This window comes from Hipposideros armiger, unplaced genomic scaffold, assembly GCF_001890085.2.
Source record: "Hipposideros armiger isolate ML-2016 unplaced genomic scaffold, ASM189008v1 scaffold_432, whole genome shotgun sequence".
NCBI classification, from domain to species: Eukaryota; Metazoa; Chordata; class Mammalia; order Chiroptera; family Hipposideridae; genus Hipposideros; species Hipposideros armiger.
In genome coordinates this window covers 554,802-574,378 of record NW_017731782.1, presented here as the reverse complement: position 1 = coordinate 574,378, position 19,577 = coordinate 554,802, and the positions used below count along the sequence as shown (strand labels likewise).

General features: G+C 42.8%; 1 protein-coding gene across 2 annotated transcripts in view; it reads left to right on the top strand.

The window, feature by feature from the left end:
• ZNF366 (zinc finger protein 366) overlaps nucleotides 1-19,577 on the top strand; it is a 311,266-nt gene that overhangs the window by 136,767 nt on the left and 154,922 nt on the right. For both annotated transcript variants that reach the window (XM_019665068.1, XM_019665070.1), the window contains exon 3: nucleotides 3,127-3,298. The gene's annotated coding sequence lies outside the window, so the exon portion shown is untranslated. The remainder of the gene's footprint in view (nucleotides 1-3,126; nucleotides 3,299-19,577) is intronic.

Here is a 19,577-nt window from a genome sequence, read left to right as displayed (position 1 = left end):
ACAGCAGCCCAGCTCCAGGTTGAGCTGTTGTTCAGCATCTTAGCTGCAGAGGGCAGCGTCACTGGCCCTCATATGTGGGATCCGAACCAGGGCACTCTGGCATCCCAAGCCAGTTCTTAACCATCGCGCCACTCAGCCAGCCTGGAAGGCATTTTTTATTGGCAAGGAGATTTGAATACTGTTAGGACACTTTACCATATCTGTTGAAACTTTTCCAGCTAAATATAATTTTATTTTACAAAGAAGACAGAAATAAAATGGTAGTCAAGTTGTTTGTAGGGTCTTCCACTCCATGATCTGCATTTTACTCTTTTTAAGCTATTGAGATTCATTGGTCTTATCAGTAAAGCATCCTGCATCAAGACTTCTCAGTTCTAGATCTGCTTTTAAAACTGGTGTTCCAAGGTGTGTACACACTCTTCCAGTGTGAAAGGAAGATAATAATTGGACATATTACCAGTGTCCTGGGAAAGCAGCAGATTAGAAGGTAGAGCTCATACTATACTGGCTGTTTGCAAACTTTTGCATACAGTACAATTCAGCTAAGTGGAGAGAATATAGCCCTAAGTTTTCCGTAATTAAGTGCTCATCAAATAATAGCTAATTTGATTTTTCTACCAAGCCCTTACACTGAGTCGAGTCTGATACAATAATTTCAAATGTTTCTCTAGGAAATAGTGTCCTTTGAATAAAAACAATCAGCCTCTGAAGGTTGCTTTCACCGATTCCTACTTCTTTCCCCAAGATGGCATCCAAGTGGGAGGGGAATTTATATGTCATGGTGGCCTGTGCAAAGGTGAGCTGGTTAGCTGCATGCTGGCTCTCTGTACTGACTCATTCTTGATTGGCCTCTCAAGTGATGGCCTGGCTACACCTGGCTTTTGGCTTTCTTGGTGCTATGGTGGCCTTCCAAGTTGCTATATGAGTACATGACCAGTGAACTTATGATGCATTCTTTTGGCTTGTATGTGCTCCCAAGAAAGATAAGCCATCTCTCTCTTGCTTACTCCACTGTCTTTTAGTTCTCACAGGAGGCAGACCCTAGGGTTTCTGTGACTTCTCCATCCCGTACCTGGACAGGTAGATCATCCCATCCTCTGCGACTAGATCAGCTTGTCCCAGCACAGTGTGCCTCATGGCTGGCTCTCAATTCAATGCAGGAACTGGGGTTAGTTCACGAGTGCCCATCAAACCCTCTGTCTGTGTGACCATGCATTTTGACCGCTGCTCCTCGAATCCAACATGAGAACTGAGGGAAATTAACTTTGCCCTTGATGCTCCCCTCAATGTCTTTAACACCCCCACTCCTTCCTACAGGCCAAGGCTCAGAGAGCAGAAGCCAGGAACAGGCCTTACTGTTGACTGCCCTGACTTCTCTCACGTCTCCCTCTACGCTCTTTCCAATTTTTCCAAGGCAGAAAAAGAGCTGGCATTTCTTTGGTTTCCCCAACATTAAGACCTACTTATTTCTAGCTCCAACTAAGCTATAAGAGTGGCCATGAGTATCTCCTTCATGTTGTGGTGATTCTTTCTCTCTGAGCCGGGTTCACAGAGTTCAGTTGTTGATAAGGTGAGGGGAAGACAGAAGAATTTGAACAATTTTGTCTCAAGGCAATAAATGGCCTAACTTTCAAGGCTATCTTCCTGCTGTTTATTCGTTGTGTATATATGTGTGTGTACATATAAAAAAAAACAACTGTATACATGAGTGTATGTATATATGCATGTATGTTTGTATGTATTTGTTTAAAGGTTTATTTCCTTGGGTGAATACCCAAAGCTTCCTTACCGTGATGCTATCTGGCCTCTCTAATGAAGTATGTGACATTAAATGAATGGGTCACTTAGGTTAAATCACTCTCCATTTCTGGAAATGGCTGTGAGTCCAGGCAGGAGGATAGATTTGAAGTTAGGAGGGCTGAATTCTCAACCATTGGTAGTAACTTGAGGGGTTGACTCAAATGAGTCACTTGATCACTGCCTGCCTTGTTTTCCTATGTCTAAAGGGAGTTAAGAAATGCTTACACAGTTAACACTTGCAAAGTAAGATGACACTAAGAAAGGAAGTGGCTGTGAGTTGCCTATGCTTTGCCTCTATCACTTTTGACCTCTTTTCCATGTATACTTTGCCAGTTGCCTCTAAAAATATATATCCGCTGGTTCCACAGTTCTAGAGCCATGTGACTGTAATCCAACTCCATGACCAAACAGAGAAAGTGAAAATATTCCTTTCACTATTCTGTCCTTTCATCAATGACACAGCAGGTAAGCAAGGCCAAGATCAAGGGACAGAAACTCCTAGATAATAAAATTAATTTGTCTCCACAAAGAGTAGGAAAATTTATTCATATATATATGTATGTATTTACAACATATATACTCCATTTATTTCTTTTCAGTTTTCAAAATTTGTGCTCGTTCTACATGTAAAGATAGAAAAATGGGGAAAAATTTTTTTCCTACTATTTACAAATGATTATCAACACTTTGGGTGTGTTGAATCACTACCTCCTCCCAGCAGTCTGGGTCACTGCCATTTGAGGTCAGTTCTAGCATGCAACCACATCTTTGCGAGGCTGTGAGTCTGCTTCTCCGAGAGGGAGCAGGGAAAACTGGGCTCCATCCTGGAACTTGGCAACCTCCTAGTTCACCTTAGAACTGGCAAGATCTGAAGGCCCGCCCGGGACACTTGGCAATGGACCTAAACTCCTGAGGAAATGGCATCTCAGGTGCCAGGTCATGGATTTGTTTCCCCCCTTGAAGTAAAAGTTGAAACGATGATAATGACCCCAGGTTACACTAGGCTGAGACACAATCTTGGGAGCCAATGCAGGTAGCAGATACTTCTTTCCTGTTAAGAAAGATGGTAGTTCCCCATCTTTTACCTCTAGGTGAAGTCACAAAGCACAGCTCATGGTGAGATTTGATGTGGTAACAGCCCAAATACCCTCAGCTTCCAATCTATGCACAGGAACATTATTGTTTGTGGTTGGTATAAGCCTGTTCTTTTTATGTCTCTCTCCATGGTCTGTAGTTTTTGACTGACTGTGGAAAGGAGGAGGAAAATATTAAATGCATACTTTCATATTTTTCTCTTGTTTATATCATTATCCTTCTTCTTTCTAGGAGGGTCTTTTCCACTTATTTCTGTCTGCAAGCTGGAGACCCAGGAAAGCCAGTAGTGCAGTTTGAAGGCCTGAGAACCAGAGAGCCTATGGTATAGATTCCAGTCTGAGTCTGAAATCCTGGGAACCAGCAGCACCAATGGGAGGAGAAAACTGACATCCCAGCTAAAACGGTAAGGCAGAGAGCAAAGGCCTCCTTCCTTTTACTTTTGTTGTAGCCAGACCTTCATTGGATTGGATGATGCCCACCCACACTGGGGAGGGCCATCTACTTTAGTCAGTCCACCAGTTCAAATGCTAATCTCTTCTGAAAATACCTTCACAGACACATCCAGAAATAATGTTTAACCAGCTATCTGGGCATCCTGGGACCCAATCAAGTTGATATTTAAGATTAACCATCACACTATCTCCACAGGGGACATTTTTGTTTGATTTGAAAGAAAATATTCTCTGTGCAAACCAAATCCTTTGCAAAATTAATCACCCAATAGAAAGATATCAGCCACAAGGTTTTATTTACAATTTGGCATTATCCACACATCTGTGAATAGGTCTCTCTCAGTATATTTCTGTTAACTAACTATAATAACCTTTCTCAGACCTCTTTGCTTGATGATCAATGCATATGTCCTTTGATCGCCTTAGTAGTCAGGTTAGAATCTTAAAACAAAGGTAGTATTATTTTGTCAGGGCATGCAGAGGGGAACTAGGGGAAGGAATTCTGTGCCAGGAAAGTCCCCAAGATTCTTCAATGATTACTGTTCCCCCTACTGTTTCATGAGTAGGTACAGAGCTAAGATAAGATACTTTGACACTACTGATCCTTAAGTGCCCCTGGGGACAGGATTCATTCCACTCACCTAGCACAGAACTTAGGCTCAGGTTGCTTCTTGGGCGAATGAAGGAAGGACTGTGTTGGTGTGCTTGGACTTGACCTGCCCAACCCCCATTTGGATTTGCCCCACCCTTTCCCAGTCTTAAATCTCAGTAATTTATGTACTCAAAACAAACAAACAAACAAAATTAAAAGGGAGGTATAATTGATTTAATGAGTTAATGACCAAAGCTCAAATCCTCCGCCATAGCTGCACACCTTGGTGGCTTTATGAAGCTTGAATCCTATTGACCAGTCACTTTCCAGTTGTGAGCAGCATTAGCTTGAAACGTATATTGGGGCTTAATGATTCTTCACATTTACAGGAACCTGGACTTGGAAATATTTGGTTCTAATGATGGTGAAGCAGCAGCAGTATAGATTGCATTATGATATAGATTTTCCTTTGCTGTGTCTCTTTTTTTAAGTTACAAAAGAACTGTTTTAGGCTTAAAACAGCCATTTAGAACACTCAGATACATTGCATATTTAATGTTCCACTTTACTGCGTGCTGTAAGAAATAAATGCATAACAAAATGCTTTGAAAAATGCTTAATTTTTCAACTGTTGATTTAATGTGCAATGGTTCAATAAGGCGATGCATCACCCGGGTCTATAACTACTGAAAAATAGAAAAATTACCTACACTGGTCTGTTGAATCTGTGAATATTAAGTTTGTCAATGTAATTTATGACTCGGCAGGTAATATACCGGTAATTTGCATACTAATTGCTATGGTGGAAGCCAAACGACTTTAATTCAGTAAATTAGTCTGCCTAAGCAGAAGCCAGCAGTTGCCTCTGTGTTGGGGAGAAAGATGAAGCTTGTTGTGGAGAAAATGGAGCTCTGGCCAGGAGGCCTTTAAGGGCTGGAGAGGCCCCCTGCTGGCAGGCAGGGCACACGGCTGCAAAGCCTATCAGCCTTGCTGAGATCCTATGGTCTGCTTCTCAGGGCCAAAGCCCAGAGGATTATCCAAGTGTTTCAAATTCAGAGAGCAGAAAACAGGTCAAAGGAGTTCACTCTGGGTAAAAACAATACATACCTGTGTATCCATAATAGAAACAAATAGAAATTTGAAGGCAGAAAAATAATTCATTCCAGCTCCCTAAAAGAGGTCTTTTTAATGATAGGCATATATTCTTTGATTTTTTTCAAAAACAGGTTAGATATTCTCTCTCCACTCTCTCTCTCTCTCTCTCTCTCTCTCTCTCTCTCTCTCTCTCTCTCTCTCTCTCTCTCATAAGAGTGTGGCTGGAGAGTTGTATGAGAATCAAATGGTATTTTAAATGCTATGGGAGCAAACTGCATACCAATAGATGTTCAGTATTTTCAATAATAACGAAAGAAAAGCAAATCAAAACACTGAGGTGTAATTTGCTCGGGAAAACGAAAAAGATTAAAAGCTTTTATTATTGTCAAGAGCATGGGGAAATGAACATAGCATAAATTATGTGGGCAGTGTAGTGATAGCTACAAAATTTTTAAAAATGCACATATGCTTTGACTTACCAATTCCACTTCAAGAAGCGTATTCTGTAGAAATACAAATGGATAGTGTGAACCATATGAAGTTACTGCAATTCAGCCATTTTGATCTGCAAAAGCAGCCATTTCAAATGATTCAACCTATTACAAGTGTGTTCATTGGAGCATCTTGTAATGATGGCAGTTTGGGAAAAGCCTAAATGTTTAGCAATATGAAACCGATTAAATCAATAGTGGTACAGGTCTTACGAAGCTTTTGAAGAGCATGAGGTGGAGCTGTTCTACACGGAAGAGGGAAGGCGACCATGGAATATTAAGGAAACAGACCACGTTGTGTGACACGGATAATCCCATTTTTGTTTTAAAAAAGTGTTCGTATGTGTGTATATATTCGTATATTTTGATTTCTGTATACTATAGGTATAGAAAAAGATTGGACAGCTAAATCCTAACATTGAACTATGGCTGCCGTTAGAGAGTGGCTCTCGGGATAAACGCCGGAAAGGGACAGTTTCTTCTACATTTTTGCATTGTTTGCATTTGACACAACCAATATGCACTTTTTATGGCTTAAAAAAAAACCCCCACACAACAAAAGATAATGAAAATAAGACATAAAAGTTATGGGGGATCTGCCCAATTAAAAAGAATACTTTGTGAACTAAGGCAATATTAAGGAATATAATATTTACTCTGTTTGGCATATTAAGATTTTTATATATTGAACTTAAAAAAAAAAGTTTTGTGTGTAAGTGTAGTTTTGTTTTGTGTGTAAGTGTGGTTTTGTGTGTAAGTGTCGTTTAAGAGTGGGGGTAAAACTAGGATATTATGTTACAAGTAGTTATGTATGAATTAAATAAGCTCAATACTGTCATTGCTGTATAGTGTCACTAAGAATTTCTATGGAACTGTACCATTTTATGGTGTTTTTAAGCCATTTCCTCAAGGTTTTCCAAAAGGGCCATTTTCAACTGTCATAGAACTACTATTTTTACAAAGAAGGAGGGAAACAATGTGATCGGGAAGCAGTTGGCATTTCAAATCATCACTTCCCATTGGAAATCCACCCCCTAAATTCGGATCAGCATTTATTTATTTAAATATATCAGTTGGGGCTAGGTGAAAATTGGGAATGGATTTCAGGGAAGAATTTCCGAGCGCTTGTACTGATTGTGTTTTTAACATAAGCAGAGCTAACCTTTTGGGTTAAAATGAAATTCTGTTGACCCAGCACACAGCCTTCTTTCAACCAGGACTAGCTCAGCTGAGCCTTGAGATCCGTGGCCTTCAGCACTGGTCAAATGGTTGCCCCAAATGTCTATGGGAGGCGGGCTTGAGTTTCTGCAGCTTCCTCCTTTCCAGACTTGGCCCGTCTCCTCTGCTCTGGTCTAGCTGCACTCAGATGTCTGGTTGTCCTCCCTCCTCTGCTCTGGGATGGTGTTAGGCTGAAGCAGGGCAGCTCAGACTGTTGAACCCATGGTGACCTGGGGAGGCAGTGGGGGCGGGGACAAATCCCATCGCTGCATCTGTGCTGAGGACATGCCTCTTGTAGGCTGCTCCCTGCTAGTGACCACCTGTGGCAGGGAGACTAAAGCAGACCCATTCCAGGGAAACATGGGGACTCCTTTGCCAGCCTATTCTGGACTCATGACCCCCTGAAGGCTTTGCTGAAGCTTCTTTGAACTGTATGACCATCTAGGATGTTTTCACCCCATCTGCTCCCTCTGTCCTTCACTCAGGGTCAGAATTGCATCTTGGTGATGCTCTCCTAGCCTTCTCTGGCTCCCTTCCTATTTCTTTTATTCAGGAAATTTCACTAATAAAATCCTTACACATTTAATCTTTGCATGACATCTGCTTCTCAGAATATCCAGATTAATACAGGCTATTCAAGCACCTCCTGTACTAGGGAAGGATAGTAAAGGTGGGAATTCAACATCAAACGGGTGGTTACTTGCTGACCTGTAATTCTCCCCCAACACTGACATCTAAGATCCACTTTTCTAAGTCTCCTGAAGTGCCTGCCCTCCCTGTCTTTGGCCAAAGAGGGATCCTGGTTGCTGCCCAGCTGAGAGACGACTGTGGAGCACCCCCCCAGCATTGTCTGGCATGGCGTCCTTCCCCAGAACGTGGTCTCATCTCTTCTTATCCATGCCATCTCTGTGGTGTGCAGGACACCTCCTAGGAACTAAAGTGAACCTGGACTTGAAAGCCACAGTGGAGGAGGGTATAAAGGAAGAGCATCCAGATGTGAAAATCTGGACCAATATCCTCAGTTTCTCTAGAATCAGCCAGAAGACAAAGGTATGCTGTCCAGACACTGCTCCTTCCAAATGAGCATCACGGAGGACAAGAGTTTCCCAGCCAGGCCAAATTTCAGCATTAGGCAGTAGATGCTTGGGGAGACAAAGAACAAGAGAGAAGAGACTGAGGCTCTTTGCCTTTCCACAACATTTCTAGCTCTCACATTTAACCAGCTGTTGACAATCTCATAGGAAAGTAGCAGAACAAAGATCCTAAAGCAAATATCTTTCACCCTCAAAGGGCCACCGACTCATTAAGTTCAAGAATGTGGTCAGAATCAAAGTGGGTAAAGAAGGCTGCTTTCTTTCTGATGGTTTAGTTCTGCCAGAACTGGTGATCCTGGGTCCCTGGAGTTTGTACCAATCTGACAGGGAAATCTAGTCCCTTGTCCTGTGGGCCCAGAGCCCAGGTCAGTCCAAGGCCTTGCTGGAGACAGTCAGAAGAGAGCCGCAGCTGGATCCGGCTTCTAAGCCCAGCCCAACCCAGATTACATGGGGACTGGGCCAGTCCTGTTAGCATCTGAGAACTGGAGCAGGGTTTGGGACTAGGAAGGGGTGGATGATGTTATCCAGGGCTCACACTTGGGCCTCAGCACAATCAGGCTTTGCTGGACTACCCCGATGCTCTCAATTGTGAAGTCTCTCTGGTTGTGTACAGAAGAGACCCTTGTGTCCCAGGCCATTACCTCCTCTTCCTATCACTAAGGGTTTCATCAGGGCCGAATCTGCACATGTGTTAACCACTGCAGAAATGTGTCCAGTGAAACTTGGTCTTACTTCACTTTACAAGACAAATAGGCATCTTTTCATCAAAATGATGAATTGTAAGGATGAAACAGAAGAATTTCCAAACTTGGAGGTCAAAGATGGACTATAGGTGAGCCAGCGCAGCTTGACATTTGCTTGCTAAACCATCAGATTTTGAGAGCAATATCAAACTATGCTCTGGACCCAATTCACAAGGCAACCCTAAGCGCCTGGAAACACATGGCTAACAGGAACTGGACCCACTAAATTAGCCAGATGCAGTCTAAACTATAGGCATACAATTTGAATACCAATTGTCCCTATCTTAGACCTAGCAAATAACATACCTTATTGAGGAAGGTGGTCTCATTTCAATTTATTCTGCTCTTGGAATCTTTGCAGCCAGCAGAGACTTGACATCTATATCTTTCCTCCTCTCTGAGGTCCGCTGGCAGGGCCCTCAAGGTTGCTTTTATTATGGACTGTGGGACATGAATTAATTCTCTCATTTCTATTCTGGACACAATTCAGTGCATATGAATTCCACAGGTGCATGCTTTTTATTTAAAAAAAAAATGTCAAGTGGAGTTAGACCTTGGAACAATTTGTTCCCTAGAACAGAGTGAATCATCTCCCGTAATGAGCAGTGTTGGCCAGAGCTGCAGAAAACACTGAACGGTCCCATTCATCAATTATTGAAGGACCCTCTGCCTACCAAGGGCATTCATTAATGCACTGAGGACTGATTGGTTCTCTGCCCTGTTGCTCATTGTCCATCTGAAGGATTTGGACTTGCCATTGTGACTCAACAATGGCGTGCATTTCCATGGAAGACATGGGGTTTAGTCAAGGAGAATTTTTGTCAGAAAATTTTCTCCCCTTGACTGAGAACCTAATGCCACATTTTTGGAGGACCAGGAAGCAGAAGAGGGGTTTCTGTGAGCTTAGGGTCCTGGAGCAGTTCTCATCCAGTCAGCAAGTCTGTGTGCTAAGTCCTTGCTACTTAATGTGTAGTCTGTGCTGCACATCTGGGAGCTTGCTGGAAACAGAGCCTCACCTTCACCCCCGACCTACTGGACCAAAATCTGCATTTGAATGCAAGTTTGGGAAGCACTACAGGAGGTGAGAGGGTACTGAGTCCTGGGGATACAAGGTGTCCTGACTGCTGCCTTCTTAGAGCTGCAGTCCGGAAGAGGTTGGAATATTGTTGAGGAGAGCTCAATTCCACGAGGGGAGGGCTGGGATACAAAGTGTTAGGTACCAGAGGAGGCAGTGGTTCATTCTGCCAGGGGGGATGGGAGCTCTGGGAACTGATGGCTTTCCAGGTGAAGAAGGGGCGGTAGGTCTTCCCACTCCATCACTATCACCCCACTACCTTAGGCCAGGCCTTCACCGTCTCTCAGTGGGATTGTGATAAGAGTCTCCTTGCCTCCACTCTTTGGAGCCCCTCAATCCACTTCCTAAACTGACCCCTGAATTATCTAGCTAAACACAAAGTATCCCTCCTCTGCTTAAAGCAAAGTACAAGCTCCTTAGTTGGCACACAAGCCTTTTGATTGGCACACGCAGATCTTTCTAGGGCAGTTCCTGCTATTCTCCAGCCTGTGTCCTGCCGAGCCCTCTAGAATTGCCCATCAATCCCCTCACATCACTTTCTGTTTTTGTCACTCTGTCTTTCCAGTGGCTCTTCCTTCTGCCTGGACTGCTTTTCTTCCATGTTTACTTGGTGAACTCCTCTTCATCCTTCAAAGCCTTTCTCTGGCATTACACCCTCTGTAAAGCTTTTTATGAACTACTCCTAGAGGGAGTTAACAATTTCCTACTTTTCTCTACTTCTGCACTTTGAAAATCTATTATTTGATATATTCTATTCTATAGCAAATTCCATTGATATTATTTGCTTAATGGGAACTTCATCTGGATGGTAGCTGTGAGTTTATTCTTTGGGGGTAGGGAATGTGTTAATTTGAATCCCTGAAGTGGCACATAGAAGGCTCTCAGTATTGTTTTGTTTTGTTTGCATTAACTGTAATTTGGAAAAATCTTGAAAGCATGAAGATGCTGGGCATGTTGAGAGCTATGCAGCTCTTTTGGTCTGGCTTGAGCACACAGGGAGTGAGGAAGGGTGGCTATTAACTCCAAAGGGAGGCAGAGCCTAAATTGGGAAGGGTTTGAACTCTGAGAAATCACCGATGTTACTTACTGCCGGAGAGCAATGTGACTAGTCTTTGTTTGGATAATTGGCTGGGGACAGATAGGATATGGGTGTCAGGACAGTGGGGACAACAGGAAGCAGTGAGACCTGAGAAGTTGCTTTCGTAAAAGCCTGTGTAAAGAACGACAGAGGCCTGAAGTAGAACAAGGACTAGAAAGAAGAGGAAAGAGTCAAGGCTTATCTCCTAGAAAAGTGTCTTAAAAATGGGTTTAAACAGCCATCTCATTGTCCTGAATGTTTATGCTAAGGCCAGTGTGTTATTGGGAGAGTTCAATCTAGTAGAGCAAAACTTTGAGAAGCTGTGTCAAGGCGGGTGAAGTGCAGAGTGGGGGCTTGGTTAGGGGGGGATACAAGATGGGGGTGCTGATTCATTTAATTTTCTGGTTGATTCAGTTAATCTGAAAACTCATCATTTTTGCTTTCACCAATACTGAAATGTTTTCCTACAAAGACTTCTTTCCTGCCCTAAGTTATGTAATAGAAAGAGCATCTTGCGCTGGCCGTTGGTAGAAGAAGCACCAGAGTATATTTCGGGAGATTTGATTGTAGTTATAGTTGTATTGTGACTTTGTGAAAGTCATTCAAACTTCCTGGGCCTCAGAATTCTTATTTAAAAATTGAGGCATTTTCCTCATACATTGCTGGTGGGAAAGTAAAATGGTGCAGTCGCTGTGAAAAATACTCTGGAAAAATAGTTCCTCAAAAAGTTAAACAGAGTTACCTTATAACCCAGCATTTCCACTCCCAAGAGAACTGAAAACATGTTCAAACAAAACTTGTACATGAATGCTCATAGCAGCATTATTCATAGTAGCCAAAAAAAGTGGAAACAACTCAATATCCATCAACTGATAAATGAATAAAAATGAATTTTAAAATGTGGTATATTCATATAACAGATATATTCAGCCATAAAAAGGATACATGCTACAACATGGATGAATCTTGAAAACATGTTAGTGAAAGAAACCAGGGACAAAGGTCACATATTATAGTATTCCATTTATATGAAATGTCTAGAACAGGCAAATCCATAGAAATAGAAAGTAGATGAGTATTTGACAGGGCCTAGGCGGAGGGAGAAATGAAGAGCGATGGCTTAAATGGTCAGGGTTTCTTTTGGGGATGATAAAAAAATGTTTTGGACCTAGATAATAGTGATGGTTGCACAATGTTATAAATATACAAAAAAAACCCCCACTGAATTGTACACTTTAAAATGGTTAAAATGGTAACATTTATGTTTATGAGTTTTATCTCAATTAAAAGGATGAGAGGTTAAACTCAAGATTTCTTAAAGTTTAAGGCCCTACGATTTAATGAAGCCACTCTAACACACAATAGATGCTCAATAAATACTTGGTGAATTGAATCGAAAGAAACACTGGAGTGTGATTCTTTGGATGAGAGACCATACTTTCCAGCACTTAAAGATGCCTGGATCAGATGGCATCTTCAGGGTCTAAATGTTGTATAGCCTGGGGGGCAGACTCACCTTGAAATGAATTCAGTTCACCACTGGTGCTAGGGAAGGTTTAGCAACCACAAGGAAAAAGAAAATATCATATATAAATATATATATATATATATATATATATATACATGTAAGTTTATTATAAATTTTATTGATATAAAGGATGTGTAGCCATAATTTACAAATAATGAAATATGTAACACTCTTTACTGTAAATTCCATATAACAAAACGATTCTCACAGAACGCTTTAATCGATTTTTGCTGAACTCTTGCATCTGCAGCCAAGCTACGGTTGTAATTGAACCATGATTTAACACACAGACTCGCATCCCAGTCTTCCAACTCTTTTCCCAGTAAATTTATCATCATTACGCTGATATAAAATCTGTTGTTAAACTATTTCTTACCCTTGTACAGATGACATCTATTAAACTGAAACCTCTTTCAGTTCTGGCATTATGCACGTCAGAACTTCATTCATTCATCCACGGTGTTAGTAATTTCTTGGCTGAATGGGATTATAGTTTTTGAATGCTGGCAGAATTTTTCCTTGTTTTTTCTGTGTGTGCTATTCACAGACCAATGTCTATAGAATGACAACTTTTAAGTTGAATTTACATTCTTAACATTTTCTCTATCTTTTTAAAAGTCTAGACAAACAATAAAATAACAAATCAAGCCCTGAGGTACAACAGTTTCTGACTTCCATGGCGTGAATACTCCCATCGTGACTGGTTTCAAGCTACCAGTGTGACATCACTGAACATGGGGTTGGGAAGAGAAGCACAGTAGCATCAGCATTACATAATATTTCTACTATACTGATACAATAGATATGAGTCACCCAAAGAACACAGATAATAGTAAAATAACTACATAGTGATGAGTTTTCAATATGTATTACCTCTGTTTTTAATAAAACATATTTAATTACAAGTTAATATAATTAAAAAAAATAATAATGGCTGGGGCCGGCCGAGTGGCATGTTGGTTAGGAGTTGACTTGGGACGCCAGCTCTGAGCAGCAGGGCCCCGGTTTGGATCCCACATGAGGGCCAGTGATGCTGCGCCCTCTACAGCTAAGATGGTGAACAGCAGCTCGACCTGGAGCTGGCACAAAATGACAGCAACTTATCTGTTCCCCTTCCCCAATTCCCCAATGCTGTTCCCTTCCCCCAATTCCCCAATAAAATCTTTAAAAATAATAATAATAATGGCTGTGTTTAGCAACCAGCTTTTAAAATCCCAGGAAATTTAACATTGGCTCTCATAAGCCAGTGCAAGCTGACATCATCAGCACATGAGTGGACGTTACGATATTTAGTGGCTTATCATACTTTTTTTTAGTTCAAGACCTCTCCAGAAATTTTATAAATATACCTTCCTAAGGATTTCAACACTCTTCTAATTGCAAATTCTTTAGTTTTGTGTCTTAAACTTTGGGCTATAAATTTTTTTTCCTTGAGATTGTAAGAGGCACCCCACATTAAGAAAAATGGGAAAGGATGGTGTTCTAGAGCCAAAGAAGTTTTGAGAAATGTTGTAGGACTTCTCAGAGCCCCTAATATGCTAAGTACACATTTTGAATCTTCCAGGAAAGTATATAATATTCAATTATTATATTTATTTAGCAGGGGATTATTTAGAAAATGCTACTAAATCATGAATGGTCTTGTGATAATGTTGCACCTTCACCACAGCCATTTTTATACCTCTCTCCCACCACTTTAGAGACCCCCAAGTCCCTACAGTGGAGATTAGTACTGCACTCCTGTAGATTCCCACATCACTCCATCGTCTTTTGCCCCGCGCTTAGGGATGTGGGGGTCAACCCATGTGGGTCATATGTTAATGAACACTTGTGTTGCCACATTTATTACCCTCCCAGGATGGAGGCCTGGATCACACAGGTTCCCAGGTCACTGTATCTGCTTGGGGACTGATACATCCTTGTCTAGAACTCCTCTTCGTTCTATTACTATAAGGGGAGCATGTGTAAAGGGGGTAATAGGAAAACCGATTCACACCCTCCCATGCCATCTGAGGCTAGTTTGCTTTCAGATCCGTGCCTTACCATTTCCCTGCTTTGCTCTGCATCATGGTGGGAAAAGGGGGTTGCTGAGAAGAGAGGGGAGGGCACTATCCTATGAATGCTCCGTTTTCCAACTCCCCTGTTAGCTGGTCCCCAGCTAGGTTTGGTCCTTGGTGAGAAACTGAAGGGAGGAAGGAAGACAGAAGCCGTGGTATTTGCCCCTACTTCTGCCTTGAGCAATGTCTCTGGCAGTGGATGCATCTCCTCCATTGTTCTGCTCTTGCAGGACCATCCCTCTTTTCTTGGTTCCAGCCACCGCCATGTAGTCCTAACCCTTGGATCCCAGGAACATGGATTCCCACCTTTGTCTTTGCAGCCTCGAATTGGTAGACACTTTCTCCTGCTGCTCCTTTCTTGGGTGGCCTCACTCTCTTTTGTTTGGCCTCTCAGTTCTTCCATTACCTGTTTAGCAGACACTGTGGCACTCTACCCTTATCCTCTAGGTGTTTACCTTTACAAGCCAAAGACTGCTTCCTGAAATACCCGAGGCCGCTGGCTGAGTCTGGTTCTGACCATCGGAGCTTGCTGAAACTGTGTTCAGAGTAAGCTGGAGAATTAATGTTCCCAGAAGCAGCTGCAACTAAGAAGGAGTGTTGATAGATAAATACCCTGAAGCTGTTCTACACTCCTCCCAAGGTTTCTGGCAGGATTGAGCTCTAGTTTCACACTGGGAATATGCTTGGTAATGAACTTTTAGATTGGTTTCCTTTTCTCACCCATCTCACTACTTCTCCACTTGTAATTCTTGGGATCACCCCCTAGCTAAACTACTTGCACTCAATTCCTTGTCTCTGGGTCTCCTGGGGAGCCCAACTTAGAAACCTGTATAACCTATTTCCTGCATTCAGTTCTGTCTGCTTTACATACTTGTGTGACTTCTGTTTCTCTGGTTAGGCACCTGGTTAGGTGCCCACTGATACACCTGCATTCCGACACAGGACCCCTGCCATAGCCCACCTTTCTACCCTGTTAGGAAGGGAGAAGAGACCTGCCAGGTCAAATGGTAGGCCTGGGGCAAATTATGTAAATTGAGAACCTAACAGGGGCAGAGAATCCCCATTACCACTATGTATGACATCATTTAACAACTTGCAAGGGATGGAAGGCATGTAAATCCGGCCTGTTTCTACTCAAGATTCTTTCAGATACTGTTCTATGGTGATTCATTCTTCTGGAAGGCAAGTCTTAATGCTCATCTCACTCTTTTCTTTCTCAGGATTAAATATGCCCATTCTAGTTCTCTGGCACCTGGGTCATCTGCCAAAGCAGGGGGCTGCCAGGAGCCTTGTGGTAGGTTGCTCAGTGCTGGGTTACTCAGTGGGTGGGTTACTCATGAGTGTATGACCCCTAACAGAGTGCTGGAGGGGACCCTATATGTTCTATGTCAAAACAAGCATTAAGCAGTTATCATGTGAAGAAACCCAGAATTTTGTTGCCCTTTATTACGTTTGTTTTATGGCCTAGCATTTGGTTTTTTTTACAACACCTGTATATCATGTTGTGTGACTATCAGATACACAGCTCTGTGTAAGCTGCGTGGGGCAGCAGCCCTGGGAGAAGGAGACACGAGCATAATTTTGATGCTGATGGTCTCCATAGATTTCAAGCTGATTCGGGGTCTTCAATATACAGGGAAGTAGAAATCAAGACATGATTAGTGACTGCATGGCAACCTGACTCCCGGGAGGTCAAAAGACACAGACATCTGAAAACACACAAAGAAACAAAGAAACAAACAAAACACCAAGGTGTTTGTTTAAAAGGAACCCTTCTGGTCAAAGGGAAGCAGGCTTGATGAGACCGGCCCAGGAAAATCACCTGCGTGGGGTGTCAGCACATGGAGAGGCTGAGCAGAAGAGAGGGCCCTTGGCTCCCATAGCTCATTGCAGCAGAAGGAAGAGAAAAATAACATGATTAGCCTGTTTCTCTCCTTCCCTTGATTGAGATGACAGAAGCAGGCAATCTGCTGTTTGTGCAGAAAGGCCACTGGGAAGGAAGGAAGAGAGCATCTGTTCTAAGAAACTGTTGTTTAAAAATGCAAGAGGTACACAAAGCAAAGGAGGAACTCTCCATATTGCAGGCCGGCGGCTCAGTACCCAGGGAGAACCGGAGAGGCACCGCTGAGAAAGCCTCAGGTTGCCCCAATCCCACAAAGGGGCTCTGCGGACCCATGGAGAGCCAGCGCGTGTTTCCTCCAGAGCTGTGGCTCTTGGCAGTGGTCCCTGGCCCCGAGAGCCCTTCATAAGGAGAGAAGCACCACCCCAGCCCACTTCTGCAGCCAACCTCCTCACCCTCATTGACCAGTGCTGTCCATCTTTAGAACGTGTTGACCCTTACACCTTCTCTGTTGTCTGTTCAGGGGGTGATGGTAACTATTTTTGATGGAAAATAAGGCAAGCCAATATTTCCAATGGGACAAGGTCACACTGAACCTCCCAAATTTGACCTGCATATATCTAGAAGAATCAGGGACCTCATTCGAAGGTTCCAGCAAAATGGGCCAAACTATCTGAGGCCCTGGGAGTTACACTTGGCCTCTAAAGCCTCTCTCTCTTCCAGGAAGCAGTTAGGTGCAAAACAAGGTCCCCTCATCAAGCACCTCTGGCTGCCTTTGATATTTCACCACCCGAAAGGCTGTTGGTCGGAAGGGATGTGGTGGGACTCAAAGTCTTATAAGTACCTTTCCAATGATGGGTACATTCTACCTCTGTTAATTTGCAGACCGACTAGATTGTAGGGTGTGTGGACAGCAGCCCTCTGTGCATTTCTCTTGTGATAAGCTTAATGCTGTTCTCATAGTAGGTACTTAATCACTATTTAAATTTGTGAATAATCGGCCCTCAGGTCTCGCCCCTTCTCCTAGTTACATTAAATCAGCCTTGCAAATAAGAACAGAAAATTCAACTATCTTCTTTCCTGAGTTCCAGGAGTCTTTTGCCCCCCTACCCAACGGGTATAAAGGATCATTTTCATACCTAGTTTCTCCCAGTAAAATGGGAATAATAATAGAACCTTCTTACAAGGATTTAATGAGGTCAGGTATATAAAACAGCACAGCACCTAATTACTGCTATTAGTAGTATTAATATATTGTTATTTCTAAGATGAAGCATATTTTCTCTAGGAATTCTGTGAGTAAGACGGAGCCCTCTGGTTCTTCCCCTTGAAAGAGAAGAGGGCACCTTCAAATGTGTCTGATGCAGAAGGAACCCAGTGGTAGTCACACTGATGTCCCTTCAGCTCCTGGCAGCCATTTCTCAATGACAAAGCATTTGCATTCCTTAGCCTGTCTGCAAATCCGGTGGTATCCACAGACACATAGCTTTCCTTTTATCACTCTGGCCAAGCCTTGTCAGTTCCTTGAGAGAAGCACTGCCTGCAGCCCTGCCTAAGGTCTGGATGGGCACTCTATTTGCTTTTGGCTTGCTTTTAGGTCAAGACAACTTCTGCTCAGGTTTCAGGCTGGAAAGATTATTAGCAATGGTAAAAGAAAGACTCATTGGTATATTGGTGCTCTATGAAGCCACAGCACCCGTGGCCCCTCTGAGCTTCATCTCATCCACAAGTTCAAGAGGCGAGAGGTCAGCCAGGATGACTTTGGTTCCATGACCTGCCTTGCAAGAAAGGCCTTTGCTGAATTACTACATTATTGCTAATGTTGCATCCCAGGCTTTTAAAAGCAAGGGTTAATGTAATAACTGTCATTTGAAGAATGTTTATGTGTCTCCTATAAAACCCTCACGGAACACATTATTATTATGACCAGTGTTGATATCCTTAGTCCCAGCTCTAGTAGCAGTATCTTACACTTGTAATGTGTTCAGCAGGGCAGGTCACATTACAGATGAATAAATGAGGTGAGAGAGCTGAAGTGATGGTGTGAGGCTGTGCTGATCCTCAGGCCCAGGTGTTCCAGGTGTTAGAGCTCCACATCCCACCATCGCTTTGGACCACACCAGCCAGCACGCTGTTCTATAGAGAGAGAAACCTATACAAATTAGGACCAGAAAAAAGCTTCAACTGCCTGTGTCCTTGTATCAGGTATCTTTTCTTTTGGCTTTGGGCTGCCCAGGAGTTCAGAAGGCGGTGTAAAGATCAACCACAACCATATTAGCCTGGGCTTTTGGAATTCAAACTTCCCCATCCCTTTCTATTTCTTTTGATTTTCTAGTTCTCTTTTGATGGTCTGATTATTTGTACCTTTTATCTTATGCCATTTTAATCCTTTTGGGAAGTAAATGGGGACTGCATTTTAAGAAAGACAAATCCATCAGCCACTGCAGTGTTATCCAGTAGGAAAAAGGACCACATTCCAGTTATTTTGTTACTCTGCTCTTTAGGGAAAGATCTATTCAGAGTAGGGTTGCCAGATAGACTACGGGACACCCAGTTAAGTCTCAATTTTACATAAATCATGAATAATGTTTTTTTGTATAAATATTGTCTCAAATATTGCATCCTAATTTTTTTATACACAAGTTATTCACTGTTTATCTGAAATTCAAATTTAACTGGACATCCTATATTTTATCTGCTAAATCTGGCAACCCTAATGCAGAGTGACAAAGATCTTAGATACATAACTTGCTTTGGTACCTCTGCATAGAATAGCTAAGGATAAATTGGCAAAATTAAAACAAGTTTATAATAATAGTTAGAAATCCTGATGAAGAGCTGGACACAATTCAAGTCACAGTCTGAACAACTGGCCTTTGGGGCCATTGAAGGTCACTGGCCAGAAGTGTATCGTCCATGTCCAGAGGCGGCACGCTCTACTGAGTGAGGCTGGATCTGACTTCGGCTTGGGAGCCTCGAGGACCACGTGGGACCTGCCTGTGGTAGCCCAGGAGCTGTTGAGCAGCACTTGACCGGGTCGGCCTCTCCATGATACACCTGCACAAGTTTTGGCCAGTGTCCCCAACCTTTGGTTTGGAATTTTTAAGTCGCAAATTTAACTCCTACCTCCGTGTAAAAGAGGCCAAATTCTTTTTCTGTCCCAATAAAAAATGTCTGCCAGTTACTTCTGGGAGTATTTTATAGGAGCTGCCAGAGTTCTTGCGTGTCTCCCCTCCAGCCCCCTCTTCGTGGTCTGCAGCCCTCATTCATAGGAGGGGTGCCTGGCTGCTGCAACACGCTCAGTGAGCAAAGTGGGCAGGGCTGCTGGCTCCCTCTGCCTCTGGCCTGAAAGTCTGAAACCCCATAAGATGACCTAAGAGTCCACATTTCCTCTGGCCTCACTGGCCTGCTGTGCTGGG